The 12,116-nt window shown below is 39.3% G+C and overlaps 1 long non-coding RNA gene across 1 annotated transcript; it reads right to left on the bottom strand.

Annotated features, from left to right (window-relative positions):
* Nucleotides 1-963: 963 nt before the first annotated feature.
* Nucleotides 964-8,407, bottom strand: LOC121960794. Its single transcript, XR_006107005.1, has 5 exons — nt 8,244-8,407; nt 6,574-6,784; nt 6,156-6,277; nt 5,266-5,358; nt 964-2,689 (listed from the first exon to the last, which is right to left on the bottom strand). It is a non-coding gene; the product is annotated as an uncharacterized LOC121960794 (long non-coding RNA).
* Nucleotides 8,408-12,116: the final 3,709 nt, after the last annotated feature.

The raw sequence follows: 12,116 nt of genomic DNA on the forward strand, positions 1-12,116 counted from the left end.
AACCACGGGAAGCAGTTGGAGCTCGAAAATAAAGAGCGGAAATTCGCCCAGTGATTCCCAGTTGGCTTCAGGAGTATGGTGGTCTCACAATGGGAAAGGAGAGAAACTATTTTGATGTGTAAATGAGATAAGAAAAAAAAAAGGCTTGGGCCAGGACTACTTTACTTTGTTGCATGCTTTAGAATAAATGTGTCATCATATACTCAGAAAATTCAATTTGTGAATTTGAATTTGACGAACTCAGTTACAGAGAAAATGTCAGTGAACACATGCATGGTCATTTCAACAGTGAGTGTCATTTCCCTAAGGACAAACTGATTTTTAAATCTGACATGAGACAAGAGGGATTTGGGGGCCTGGTGGTGAGCAGGTCATTTCGAAGGGAGATCAAAAGAGCAGCAGCAGTGTCAGCCCTGAAGCTACCAGCTCACAGTGACCTGTGATCAATGGTGCAGGTGTGGAGGAGAACACCAGGGCAGGTAAATATCTCAGAGGCTAACACCTTTAACTGCTCATTAGAAACTAATTTGTATCACATTTAAAGGTTGGAATTATTTTAAACTCTCCAAACTCTGGTCTAGAAAACACTTTTAATGGAAAAGTAATTAAAGATAATGAACTTTTTTTAGAACTGAAAGAGTTCTTAATGTTAATTCTCACTGACAACACACCCTCATTTATAGTTACAGCTCAGCACAAACAGCTAAATCATAAACCACCATAGCCTCAGTCAAGCTCCGAGGTTATAGAACAAAGACATTTGCAAATGTCATTTGTGACCTGCACGCTCCAATTCTGCACAGTGATAATATATCGATGGGAACGCCATTAAAAACAGTTTCCAGCTCCTCCTGGATTCATTTGCGCTGACCCAGAATGCAGTATTTTCTTAACACAAGCAGCAGGCCGCTTTGATGTTATCTCCCTATGCAAACAGTGGAGGGCCGGCTGCCCCTGCCCCGCCTGTGGCCGCGGAGGACGGCGTCGATTAATCACAGTGAAGCCTGCGAGAGCACGCTCATAAATCGCCTCGGCGCTCCTTAAACAGGAGAGTCCCAGGGCGCAGCGCCGTCATTTATCAACACTCTCCCCTCCGGATGAGGAGTAAATAAAACTCTGAATATGGAGCGGTGTCCAGGGATGTTGAGCATATCCACTGGTGTAATGGCAAATAAAGAAGTGCCTCAACTGTGATTTCCAAGCAGTCATCAATTTATTTTGTTTATTTATTGAATATTTTCTTAAAAGTCTTCCTTAAAAATAGCTCACACAGTTTGGTACCATAATATTTGGGCAACTTTTATGTTGACTGGGCTGTGTATAGATTCACATAATTGATGGTATTATAAAGCTATGAATTCTATAAATAAAATTAAATTTCTTTTTAAATTCCTACAAGAGTTAAATAAAAGAAATGACCTTTCTGTGGCCTATTTGAAAGGATTTTTTCCCCAACTTCTTAAATAGCTCATGCGACATTCTTATATGTCACATTTTGACCGATAGGAACTCGAAAATACTGCGGAAAAATGTACAGAGATGAAATGATTATTTGATTTATCGTTAAGCCAACTGGCAAAAAAAACCCCAAAAAACAGTAATAATTATGATAAGTAATTCAACATTAAAGTTATTTGGTCCAGCAAGAATACCAACTGTTTAGAACAGGGTCGTCTATAGTGGGGCCTGTAGGCTGAGGTTAGCCCGCCATAAGGTTTGATTTAGCCCACCAGATGTTTCTAGTAAAAAAATAATAATACATTTTAAAATATATAATATAAATTGCTGTTGCTGTTCTGTTTTTGTGAGGTTAAAAAGCTCTTTAAACATGTAAGATCCATAATAATATTCTATTTTTCCATTTTTTCTGGTGGGCAGAGTGACACTCAATATTGCCCTAAATATTATGTACACAACATCTAATCAAACCCATCAAGAGCATCTTTTTATCAGATGAGATGAGAATTTCAGATTTTGCGGTAGAAAGACGAAAAGGTGCCATAGCTGCATGTTGGAGATTAAGAAAAATGCAGTTGTTTGGGGCTAGAAACTGCCCCTAGTGTGATCCTTTGTGTCTCTAATTTCTGGGTCAGATTATATTTTTTTTACGGATCTTGTTATTTTGCAAAGAAAACAAAAATATATACGGTATAATATATACTTATACACACAGAAAAATGACTGATATCATATGAAACCCTCAAAATGTCTATACAATCTATCTATCTAATCATGCATGGCACGTAACGGCGTGACCGTATGAAGGAATGACACTTGAAAGATGTGATGTAATGCTGTACATTCATTAAACTCTTAGTCAAGGCTCCTGTCAGCTCCTCTCTCTACCCGCTGTTCTACATCTTTAACTCCTACCATCTTACAAACACCACTCCACAAACACTCAGACATGTAGACCAGTAAAAAACATTTTCCCAGGATTCCTCTTTGGGACCTAGAGGGCTAGGGGTGTAAACATTGCTCCTTGTGTCCGGCAACACTGGAGTCCTGTGAGAGTCTGGGAGAAGCAGCGGCAGAAAGCACTATCTCCATCATCGGCGCTCACCAGGCCTGTCCTCACACTGGCAACCCCACAAAGCCTGCCCGGAGACAGATGACAGCGTCACAAAGACAACACAGGTGGCTGGCTGCAGACCACCTGGAGCAGAAAAGCTGGGCCACAGTAAGATCTCTGGGAGACACAGCGGAGAGCAGAGTTTGGGAATGGGGGGAAGAGAGTGAGGAAATGATGAAGGGGGTGAGGGGGGGTAGACACAGTGAGGAGTTGGAAAAAGAAACATGCAATAAAAGAGTTAAGCAGCTGAGACAAAGTTGCAAACCATCTTAGTAAATCTTGGCAAACAACCATAGAGTTAACAACTCCAAAGCTTTAAAAGGTCCAGTTTGTAGGATTTAGGAAGATGTATGGGCAGAAATTGAATATAATCACATATAAACAATCAGCATGTTTTCTTTGGTGCATAACTGCCAAAAAATAAATCTAAAATATCTTAGAATAAGCCGTTAATATCTACATAAATTTAGATAGCAGGTGCCGTCCATGGGCAAAATACTGTATGCCATTTTGCACTGCCATGTTGTTCTACAGTAGCCAAGAATAAATCAGTGCTCTGGCCATAAGAGCGCGACGCCAAAAGGTCCCCTCCACACACGCATGACATGACACTGGACATCATCGGGTGAGAAGGTGGGCAGACAGATTGCGTCATGGTGTCATTAAATGCCAGCGTCCAATCAACACAAACACGGGCAGCATCACTTGAGAATGCAGACAGACGGAGCCGGACATGTGCATGTGAAACATGGCACGACAGCATCAGGTTGAAACACTGCCGGTAATGATGTAATACAAGGTGCACGAGGGCGCCTAGAGGGTATGAGGGGAGGTGGATGGGTCAAACAAACCAAGACTTTCATGAGGGAGTCTGGTGTTCGCTTCTTTTTTGAATGTGATGGGGTTTTTCTACACCTAACTGTGCCTCCTTCCCTAAACCTAACCATCCGTGACTTTGTGGCCTAAACCTAACCATCAGTGCCAGCATGTGCACATCCCGGAGTTGGGAATAACCACTTGCAGCAGCATCCCACCATGTGCATTTGTTGACATCATGGTAGCAGCATCTCGGGGCGTAAATAGCAGATGCAAAAGGATACATAGATTGCAATTAGTAGACGTGGAAGTCCAAAAACAAAGTGGCAAGCTGGGATGAGAGCATGGTTTCACAGTATCCCAGACTGTACAAACTTCTTTTGTTAGCCACCGTTGACACCTGTCCCTCCGTGATAAGCCCAATAGCATTGGAAAACCACTGATTTTTAAACTGAAACTGCTTTAGTTTTGGTTTTTTTTTTTACCGCTTTGATTTATCAGGTTTGTTTGTTTTAGAGAGGAGGGAACCTCTGGGGCTAATTAGGCTCCCGTTAAAAACCTCCTTTATGTCTGCATCTTAAGTTATCAGAGATGTAAGATAACCATTATAGCAGGTGCTGGGCTAGCAGCCTGTCAACGACAAGCCTAACAGCATCAAAGAAACACTGATTTGTAATGTGAAACTGCTTTATTTAATGTTTTTAATGGTTTTAACCACCTGGTCCTTTTATTTTGGAGAGGAGGAGAGCTCTGCCTATTACTCAGCGCCTGGTAAAAACCTCCTGAACAAAGATCACTGAAGACTGGGAGCTCTTGCTTGGTACATGAGAGAGCTGCAATCTGCAAACCTCTCAGCTAGATGCCTTAAATGCTACACACTGCTCCTTTAGGGAAATAGTGAGATAGTTTGATAAAACCACTTATTTGCTTGCTTGATAAAAGTTAGATGAGAAAATCAATATCACCATTATGGGAGGTATCAAGTGCATTTCCCAAAATATGAGCTATGACTTTAAAAAACTAAATATTAACAGGTTTGACACCTTTCCTTGCATTTTGCTTAAAAAAAAAAAATCACACAATATTGTGCATAAAAAGTTGCATCCCAACATTTTGAATTATACTGGTATAATCGAGATATATTCTAATACAACCGTTTCTGTAGAGTTTTAGTCAAACATTCTTGAAAGTAAAGTCAGCATGAATAATGTAAATTACTTTTTTAACCTAGAATGACATCTTCCTCCATACTATTATTTATAGTGATGGATAAGCTCATCAAAGCTAACCCTATATCTATCATCAGCATCGGTGAAGGGCTCGTCTCACATGTCACAATAAGGCGGCTTACTTCAAATTTGACCTCTCTCCTGTTCCTTTTAACAATACCATTTAATAACGATATGGTCCGTCACGCTCCACATTGCGATTACATGCCCTCCTTTTAAGAGGTTTTCTGCTGACCAAGATGAATCTGTCTCCAGGACTCGCAGTCGTGCCCACCTTTGAACTGAGGGAGATGCTTTAGTGCCGTGACCTCGATCCATTCCCCTTATAGAGCTCAGTGAACATTTATCCAGACAGCACAATCCCCTGGATCAAATTCTTTCAGAATTTCTGGAGCCAATAGGTTTTTTTAAGGAAAGATGGACTTCCAGTGAGGAAGAGTGGACTTTGATAGCCTTTTAGACCTTTGTCTGTGCTGGACTTGAGCAGTAGTTAGACTTTACAGTTATGGAAGAAGAGGTTATAAAAATAAGTCAGACGGAGCATCGGACTGATTAGAAACGCAGAAGAAGCCTGTACTCCCGGTACTAGGCCTGGTTAAATTTTTTGACCTCTGTACTTTTACATAGTAATAGCAAATATGACCTTACCTGCTGCTGGTGGAGCAGTGTTGGATCGTCATCAGGGCAGTCTGATAAGCCTCCATTCTGTCCTTGTGTTAAGGGCCACACACAGGAGGTTTCCTTGAAATAAAAGGCTCTGTTATTCCTCCATAATCTATTTTAGCTTTGGAAAATATTCATTCCCCTTCCACTCTGCATCTCCATCTCTTTCTGACTTTGTTGTCATCAGTATGTTTCTTTTCTCTTTTTCCTATCAGCATCACTTTACTGTAAAAAATGATAGCCCCATCAAGTTGTGTTAACTTATTTCTTCTCTTTCACTCCCACTTGTCATGATAACATCTGGGTATTGAACACAGGTTTATATTTATATACAGGTTTTTGATTTCTTCCAAAAACATGGGAAAAGGGCAACAGATATCAGTAAAAAAAAAAAAAAAAAATTAGAATTACCTTAAAAATAAGCAAAAAAAAAGTAAGAAAAAAACAAACAAGAAAATGTAACAAAAAAGTGCTAAAAATTAAATTATCATATGAACAAAAATTAATATATTCTTTTCAGTAGCATCATTTTAAATATAAAATTAAAATTTCAGTAATAAGTTACTCACTGACTCCCCCCTCCATGTTTTCTAAAAAATCTAAATCAAACCAATGTGAACTGGTTTCAAAGATTTAAATGCTTGTGAAAGGCATCTGACAATAGGACAAGAAAAGGGATGTTGATTTAGGTTTCAAAGGGTCAAACAACTTGTGTAAGTTACCTTTTTGAGTTCAAATAAAGCTTATATTGAAGCTGAATTTACTCACGTTTTTAAGGCAGCAGTTTAACTGACTTGAATTTTATAAGTGTTCTCCCTCTTCATTTTTCAACTTTTTTAGCCCAACATTTCAAACTTTTTATGCCCCAATCTCACCTTATCAGTTGCTCTTCGCTGTGTGCGCTGCAGCTCTCCTGCATATCAGCACATCTGGCCTGCTTGGTGGGAGCCCTTCACCTCCAGAGCACGGCCCAACTGTCTGCAAGCCTCCTCAACAGCTGTCATGAAAACCAAACAGACACTCTTAATTGGTGTTCCAGACTCAAGGAAACTGGACTAAAATATTTGCATAATTTCACAGAGGACGGAGGAAATTGTTAAAACATGTGAGCCGAGGCCCCGGGAGCTGGGTAACCCTACCCGCCAAGCCGAGTGGCTCTTGGGTGCCACCCAGCGCCAACGGTGCCAGGAGGGAACGGAGGGGGGAGGGCGACGGGGTGAGGAGAGAGCAGTGGAGGAGAGAGAGGCAAGGAGAGAAAAGGTCATACTGGCTGATCCTATTAGAGCGTCTCACCTTCTCTTACTGCTCCGAGCCAGAGAAGACCCGACACGGGCAGAGTCGAGCCCGCAGTATCGTATGAACACAACACTGGGTGGTTCTTGTTAGGCCAAACAACGTTTGTTTTTTTCCTGCTATTTCCTCTGTTGCTTTTGCATACACACTGTCCACATGGGTGTTAGTATGTTTCAGGTTCATACAGAAAGCCGGATTTTTGGCAACAAACCTAAAAAACAAAAAACCACATGCATAAGAAAATTTTAAAAATTATATTAATTTTTAAGGATGTTTCTAGATGCTTTTTTTGTCTAAAATACTGGATGCTTTGATCCTTTAAAGGTCTCTAGGAGTTATCTACACTGAACTGTATGCAACATCCAGAACATAATATAGCAGCAAAGCACTAAGATGTAGCATCCTGAGCAGAAAATAAAGTCAAGCTCCCTCCATGTGTGTTGTAATCCAAGCTTCTCTCTTCTTTGTTGTGGTAGACGGTCCAGCCGTGCATGCATGCTGGTGCATGTGAGTCCCTTTCTGTGTATCCTACTTGTGGAGACAATCCCACCCCATAGATATGCTCTAAATGTCGCAAAAAGTTCCTTTAGATAGACAAGATACATACCAAACTGTCCAATAGTGCACCAAAATTTCCTTACATCTCAGAGTTGGTGTTTTAAATATAAAAAATAAATCACAAAGTTGAAAAAAGAGGAATGAGAGGTAGAGCTGATTATTATGTGACTCAATTGGGTGGTTTTAAATGTTTTTGCTTGTATGTAGACAAGTATGCAGATATACTATATATCTGTGTATGTGATTTGTATGCATATGTGCATGTAGAAGTTGCATATGTTAGTATGTTTCCTTATCTATAATTCTTTATGATTTGCTAGAGTAGTAGAGAATTGTAGGATATTTTAATTGTAAAATACCATCCTAAAAACATCCTATAAAACAACACTAGGCATAACACAGAAATTAAAGGGTCCCTCTTTATTGTTGAACACAACTAAATTGCAAGGAAAGATAAATGTCTCTGAATGCAACAGCTGATTACCATTTCCGTTTCTTTAAACTCCTCTGGTAAAGAGTTGGTCAGGTTCAATGGTGGCTCACCATCATCAAGGAGAGTTCAAAGTCCAAAATCTAACTGTGTTTCCAGTATATCTCAAAACCTAGCCTGTGTAAAAACAGAGCTATTACTCCTTGGAGTCATAAAATCCAAATCTTGTGATTAAATAAATGAATTATTTGTAACTACTCAGCATCTCTTGTGTGGAATATTTCATCCCCATTTAACATCAAACATGAATTACGTTTAAACTTTTAACCATGAATTATGATTATTAAACATCCCAACAATGAAAATGAGTTTCCTTTAAACTCATAGACTGAATAACATCACCAACATCATGTATCTAGCATACATCACATTTTACTTTCAAGGTAGTTTTAAGTGCACGATATTGAATTCTGCATTAAAGTAAACAACTGAGTTACAGCTTGTATTTTATTATTCCAATCAGGTTATTAATGCAGAAGCGTGCAGCTTTAAATTGAGCTTTAACACTTAATATCGCAGCAGTGAAGATAACGTTAAGTTCAGTGAGGAAAACAGAGGCTTTATGCAGCTAACACTGGCTAAGTAGTTAGCCGCCATGCTAGCTCGACTCGGCTAAACTCACCAAGACGCTGCCAAATTCGATAAACTCCTTTCTCACGGGCCCCCGGTTTCCTTCTTCCACTTCACAAATGTCGTTTCTGGTTTTGCTCAGTATTTCTAGCAAAGTTACTCACTACCAGACGTTACTTTCACCTAGTTTTTGACTCACGTAGCACCCGTCGATTTATGTAGTAGCTTTCTGTGCAACCGAACTTGTACATGGATGGGTGGGATATATTTTTCCCTGTCCAATAGCAAAACTGCATTTCCTCATTTAACCAATGACAATCAAACCTGAGGAAAATTTACTCTAAATGACATATTTAACAGTAAATAATACTGGGAATAAAATAAAATGCAGGAGTCCAGTTCTCTACAGGGTTACAAATGCTTTGTCAGTGGCTGATACTGATGCATCAAGGCACCCTTTTGCATTTGTAAGAGATGCAGGAGGCCACTTCATTATTAGATGCTTGGAGCAACTGATGTTGTATAATCAGCAAGACAGTCTGCATAAGTTGGGAGGCCCTGCTGAAAAAAAAACAGCTAAAAAACAGCTTATGCTGGTGGCTGGTTTTAGTTGGTTTTAGCTGGTTGAAGATGGTCTTAGATGGTCCTGACCCAGGTCTTGCTGGTCTTTGATGGTTTAACTGGGTGGATCACCAACTGGACATGCTGGTGTGACCAGCTCATCAAGCTCTACACATTTATCTTTACACTTATCCCATGACAGTGCCTGTCAATCCCCCCTTATAACTCTGTTGTTGTTCCATACTCAAGGACATTGATTTGGTTTTAATTTCACAGGAACTTAAATCAATAAACCAGCTAGAGTGACCATCATGGCTAAACCATCAAGAAATTATGCCAAAACATACCTTACGGTGGTCAAACAAGCTGGTCAACCAGTTTAACCATCATAAACTGGTCAAACTGGGTCATTGATCTGTACTGCTGTTTGTGTCGCGTGTGAATCCAAAGTCGACAATGACTTATTTTAGCCACATAATTGTCACGTTGGCGTAAACCTAAAGATGAACTAAACCTATACAAGTTTAAACTCAATTTGAAAAAAAAACTGTATGTAACAAGTTGACATTTACCATGAAAGCGGAAGTTTTTTTGGAAGACACTATGTTTGCATCGAGCTAAAATTGACACACAGCCCCTGGACATCCAAAACTGAGGCTGCAGGGGAGCATAACAGTTTGACCACAGTCGGGCCAATAACAAAGCGTTGGTATTTGACAAGTTTGAAGTCAGAAGGTGTTGTATAAAAAGTGACAGTGGAGACATGTATTGTAAGTTAGAAAATTAAATAATATACTATACCATTATTAAAGTACAGTTATCCCCAGACTTTGTTGTCCTTTCAACACACTGTATTGATGTGTATTAGTTCATCTAAGTATTATTTTATGTGCAGAAGGGCTTTGTCTCCTGTCCTCCTCCATACTAGTTCCCACATCGTGAACCAGAGTGGTGGGCGTTCACAGCCACAGCTGAGGCAGGGTAATTAAACTAGTCTGGGCCATGTGGAAAATACATAGAGCTTTAAATGCCCTCACTGGAGATAACATGAGCACCATGCAGATAGATCACATGGGAGCCCCCCGTTTACTGGGGATGCCAGCTGCACTGAGACACTGCAGCAAGCTTTGTCACCTTGTAAACCAACGAGGAGAGACAGGGAAGTGTGGGGAAGTCAGTGAGTGGTACTACAGTATGTCTTTTTGTTGCACACCAGAGGCAGAGGGAGCAGGAGAGGGGAACATGGGGTCTGAAATTGCACGGTGCTTAATAAAAACGCGGAGGAGGCTAGTGTGAGACGCATGAAGTAGCTCAAACAAGCATCAGGTGTCTCTGGGATTTCAAAGGAAATTTCATGCTGTAAAACTGTATTTTATGGTTCTCAGCTAAGAGAGATGGTGAAATACAAGCCTCTGATTGTTGACATTAGATATTATTTAGTTTTCTTTTTTGCAATATAGATGCAAATGAGCCATCACCATACATGCACCTCAGCATAAAGAAGAGGGCAAATTACGAATTCACCAGAGCGACAAGTAATTATTAAAAAAAACAACTTTGTATTATACTGAGGAGTGATTAGAGTTAATCAAGTGGAGATAAAGCCAGTAAACAGATCATGAAACATCCGCTTCTTATGAATACAACATAATTATTAAATGATTATGGTGATTACACACCCACAAGGGTTTGTGGCTTGTCTTCATTATCACGCAGATTAATCAATGCCACAGCCTCAGGCAGCAGACTGATGAAAGAGTCACAGTGGAAGGAATATGCATATGAGGTCAAAAACAAAAACAAAAAATAATATATATATGCTCTGGTGAATTCGTAATTTGCCCTCTTCTTGATGCTGAGGAGTGATTAGAGTTAATCAAGTGGCTGGATCGATATCAGTTTTCTTCTGCTGCCTTTAGATGGCAAGTCATTTGACCCTTTGAAACCTGAGCAAATTGGTTTGATTTATTTCAAAAACGTGACAAAAGGCAACAACCAACTAGACAAGAAGCATCCCACAAATTGAAAGAAATAAGTAAAATATGGCAAGAAAATTAACTAGAAATTTGCTTTACTGTTGTTAGGAAATTATCTTAAACACATACGAATAAATGTCCCAAAATCCAGGTTTCTAATTATTATTATTTTATATTTAAAATAATGTTACAAATAGATATATATAGAATAAGTTTTTAAAAAATCAGCATTTTTTGAAAGAATTTGTGTTTTTTGGGGTTTTTTAAATAATCTTTCAAGCCATGTCATGTTAAGGTGCTCATTGCCAATCAAATCAGTTTGCTCAGGTTTTAAAGGGTTAAACAAGTGGTGACTTTTTTAATTTGTGACCGCACAACAGCCCATGACTGGTCATTTCCACATTATCTGAGTAGTTTTTATGTATTTAATTCAGCACTTAAAGTATAGTCTGCCAAAAACCTGCTTGGATCAATTCAAGTGAAGCAAGTAAAGCAGTTTTTGGCATCTGGCAAAATATGACCATTTATCCAGTGTGATGAAATGTTCAGAAATACTGCAGGTTACTGGGCACACACACAGCTCACATCTTTAATGCTCCAAGAATGCAATTTACTTTATTTTATTACATCTGATATGTCTCACCATGCCAGATTATGAGGATCAGTAAAGTTAAAATAAACTGAGTTGACTGGCAAATACCTTCAGGGGAAACCAGGAAAAGTGTGTAAGATTTAGGGGGATTTAGTGGAATCTAGTGGTGAGGTTTGGGAATTGCAACCAGCTGAATCTTCTCATGGTTAGAATTCCCTTAGTGCTGATTTTTCAGACGGTTTTAACCAGGAGCAAAATTATCGACAGAGGTCTCTTCCTCTCCAAAACAAAGGAACCCACGTTAATAAAATCCAAGTTCTTTTTCTTTCTTTTTTTTTCTAGCACAGGCTGGTAACTACGGTGGCTGACACAAAAACATGAATAACCATATCTGGAGTTAGTGATGGTTTGTTCGCTCTGGGCTTCTGTAGAAACATTGTAGTGCAACATGAAAATCTCTATAAACAAGGGCCCACTCTCTATGTCTATGCCAACTGCTCATTGTACAGTAACGCAAACACTTTTGGTATTTTCTGATGATTATACACTTAAGAAAACATATTTATTATATATTTGTCAACATATTTCCCTAAAGTTTACACACAGGACCTAATGTTCTCGAATTGCATCCAGTTTTCTGAATTTTAGATTAAATCCGAGCAAATTTCATTCTTAATGTCTAATAATGTTCCTCCACTGCATCACAATGTATAAACGACTGCAGAGCAGTTACTCTGATATTACTTGTATCTCCATTATGTGAAGCAAATGAATCAGTGTCAGAGGCGCAGACAGT

This window comes from Plectropomus leopardus, chromosome 21, assembly GCF_008729295.1.
Source record: "Plectropomus leopardus isolate mb chromosome 21, YSFRI_Pleo_2.0, whole genome shotgun sequence".
NCBI lineage: Eukaryota > Metazoa > Chordata > Actinopteri > Perciformes > Serranidae > Plectropomus > Plectropomus leopardus.